Source organism: Miscanthus floridulus, chromosome 13 (assembly GCF_019320115.1).
Source record: "Miscanthus floridulus cultivar M001 chromosome 13, ASM1932011v1, whole genome shotgun sequence".
Lineage (NCBI taxonomy): Eukaryota > Viridiplantae > Streptophyta > Magnoliopsida > Poales > Poaceae > Miscanthus > Miscanthus floridulus.
The window spans coordinates 5,854,363-5,858,027 of NC_089592.1; the positions used below are offsets into that span (position 1 = coordinate 5,854,363).

General features: G+C 42.3%; 1 pseudogene; it reads left to right on the forward strand.

The window, feature by feature from the left end:
• Positions 1-372: 372 nt before the first annotated feature.
• LOC136499328 (uncharacterized) lies at positions 373-2,042 on the forward strand (annotated as a pseudogene).
• Positions 2,043-3,665: the final 1,623 nt, after the last annotated feature.

Consider the following 3,665-nt stretch of genomic DNA (forward strand, 5'->3'; position numbering starts at 1 on the left):
ATTAGGAACGACAGATATTAATCAGGAACATGCATCTGAAAGTTTAGCATCAGTGTCTTGGTGAGTTTCAGAATTCAGAGTTCAGTTACTCGGATTTGCACAATATTTCATTACTTGGGATGCTTGATTAGTATATTGACTTTACTTGTATCTTTCTAATTATTCGAAATATTTTTACTTATATAGTAGATGACGATCATGATTTCTGATATGTGTATAAACCAATATATTGAGAAATAATCTTTGATATCAATGTTATCAATTTCGCCACACCTAAATTTTTTTCCTTCCTCCGCCACTGGTCCATGTCCTCCATTAATAGCTTTATCTTGCGCCATATCTCATACTTGTTCTTGCTTTATCTACTGTAGGATGGGTCGCAAGAAGGTGGTTCGCCCTGAAGATGAGTCGGGTAATGGAGATGCTTCTCTGCCTCGCCCCAAGAGAGCGAAGCAGCCCACTGCTAAGCCTCCATGCAACAAGCGCAAGGTGTTAGCAGGACGTGGCAAGAACTCCTTCCGCAAAGCAGCGGATGACTTGTACTTGCCCAATGTGGATGTTGAGTTGGTTCCTGTGACTGAGCAATTGTTCACCAATCCGGGTGATCGGCGTTTTATGGATGACGTTCATCTACCTCGCCCTAAGGACTATTTTAGCAACCAAGGAGAGGTCTTTGGCAAAAGGTTTGAATGTCCATCTGAATCTCGAGATGCTGATTTTCGTGATCCTCGCTTTGGGCCTGTCTTTTAGCTGGACTACTATGATTCAGTGATCCTTTCCAAGAGTCAGCTAGTGGTTTTACAGAAGTACATTGATTGGGATCATTGTGTCAAATTGGGTGATCCTGAGATGACTAGAGCTCTTGAAATGTTGGAAAGGCGTAATTTCAAGAATCTCATGACCATGCAGTATCCGTGGAGCAATGAGGTCATTGCACAGTTCTTTGCTACTGTTTGGTATGAGAAGGCCACAACTGATCATTATGGTTATATGCATTTCTCCATTGAAGGTCAGCCCTATTATGTCTCTTATGCTCGCTTTGGCAAAATTCTTGGATTTGAATTTGATGACATAGACAAACATCGGTTTAACTGCAACCCTCACCGTGACATTGATCTCTCTTTTGCTTACAATGAGGATGCTACTGCCTATGACTTCTACACCATCAACAACATGAGAAAGGTTTATCGCTATTTTAATTTGTTGGTCCGGCAAACTTTGGTTCCAAGATTGGTGGTGCTTCAGTGATTTTATCTTCTATGGGTCCCTTCTTGAAAGCTTTTCAGGAGGGTAATGAGGAGGATTTCAGTGCTTTTGGCTTCATTTATAAGCAGATTCAGTTGACATCTTGGGATCCTAAGAAGTCCTGTACTCATGCTCCCTATATCATGAAGATGATTGAGGTAGTCACTCAGAAGGAGTTCATCAAAGAAGTGAGCCATGAGCCTTACCGACCTGTGAGAATTAGTGAGACAGCAAAGAGGAGAGGCCGCAAGCCCAGTCAACCTCGGCCTCAGTCTGTACCTTTGCCTTCCTCCTGTGCCACAGCTGCAGCTTATCCTAAAGACGTCCAAGGTCTTCTCTTGCAGGGTATGCGCTCTGTGTTTGGGATGTCCATGGCCATCTATGAGGCCAACAGAGAGCACCATAGGTTTGTCTAGGAGGAGCTTCACCGCGCTGAGGTCTAGCGCAAGATGATTGCTGAGCACGTAGGTGTGACTTTGTCCCCAGTTCGTCCTCTACCTCCAGCACCTCAGCAGCCCGAATGGTGGAATCCGTTGTTTCAGCAGTCTTTTGTGCAGCCACAGCAGACACAGTTTGACACCGACGAGTAGCCCCAGGCCTCGTCCCATGTTCAGCAGGGTGTTGGTGGCAGCTCGTCCTCTGGATGGGCTTCCGCCACCTATGGTATAGCTGGTCACTTCTTCGGCCCTGCCTTCGATGTTCTCTACTCCGCCTCCTATCCTTCTACTTCCGGTGGACAGCAGCCCGGTGTGACCCAGGAGGACGACGGTGTCATCCCTTCTACTTTTGGTGGATAGCAGCCTGGTGAGACCCAGGTGGATGATGGTGTCAACCCTTCTACTTCCGGTGGACAGCAGCCCGCTGAGACCCAGGAGGATGACGGTGTCAACCACGACGAGTGAGGCGCACGTGTTCTTCAATGACATCTTTCTTTTTGGTGCTTGACGCCAGAGGGGGAGAAAATATATGTTTGCCTCATTTATCTATATGCTATTTATGTATGGACCTTGGACTTGTATCACGATCTATATCTCTTGTTGACTTCTATCTATATTTTGGGCTTGTATGACTATATTGTGATGAACTGTGTGATTTTTAGTTGGTACTTAATGGTTGTAAGGACATGTTAATGTTAGTTTGCTTATCTAATATCATATCACTTGTGATGGTGTATGCCTTCATTTATTTGTTGTGTGATATTCATGTCATATGCATCACGATTATTTTCGTGACACCTTTGCACACCTAGGAAAGCATGCATGTATATGATTTGTTTCCTAGCACTTTCACTAAAATTGTGCATATATATGTGGCCGTTTATGCCAAATTGTAGATTCAAAACATATATGCATATATTTAGGGGGAGCTTGTCATATCCAAAGTGCCAAATTGTGAGCTTTATATGTGTTGTTATCAATCACCAAAAAGAGAGAGTTTGTAAGTGCAACAAATCCTATTTGTGAGTTTTGGTGAATATAATGACAAAGCAATAAAGAGCTAAGGATGTTTCATGAGATTTTCATTTAATCATCGATGTGAAAAGTCCAAATGAGAAATGGGAACCCTCAATTATTACTTCAAAGCTAGTAAGTCATGCTTCAACTTGAGATAATTTCATTTTATTTTAACTTCTCTTGATCAGTGATAGGATGCCGTACTGTACAGAGGCCGGGATCGAAATTATATCACTTGCAGGTGTCCTAAGTGCTCAAAAGATCAATTCTATTTTCTCTAGACACCTTCCTAAAATCATCCTTGACTTATATTTTCTGGTCCAAGCTAGCTTAAAAATTCTTCTCAGCCGAAAATTCCTTTTCCTTCAACAAGAATTTTCGAAAGCCTACTCCTTTGAAATTTCTTGCTTAGCCTCCTTAAATTTCCAGAGCACCCCTCTCTGTTGAAGATCGCAAATTAACTGGAATTTTATCCCTCCCAAGCAAGAAATTCAACAAGAATTTTCGAAAGCCTACTTCTTTCAAATTTCTTGCTGAGCCTACTTAAATTTCTAGAGAACCCCTCTCTATTGAAGACCGCAAATTAACTGGAATTTTATCCCTCCCAAGCAGAAAATTCCAATGCGGTAGTCTTCCTGGTTCGCTGTCTTATATTCATTTTGGCAATGCCCTTCTTCCCGGCCTTCTCACTTGACAAGCGTCATGCTACGGCCTCCTTTACCATTGTTGTGCTGCTACAGAGCCTATGTTGCTAGCTAGCTGCTCCTGCTTAATTTTATCCTCTCTGTGTTTATTTATGATGAAAAACACTGTTGCATGGTAACGACCGAACTAGTTCAACGGCATTTTAATAGAGTTCGTGGCATTATCTCTGCGAGTATATCTACTCAGTTACAGAATATATAGCTAATGAACATACAGTATGTTTATGCCAACTCCAACACCAATAATTTATTCCATATATAT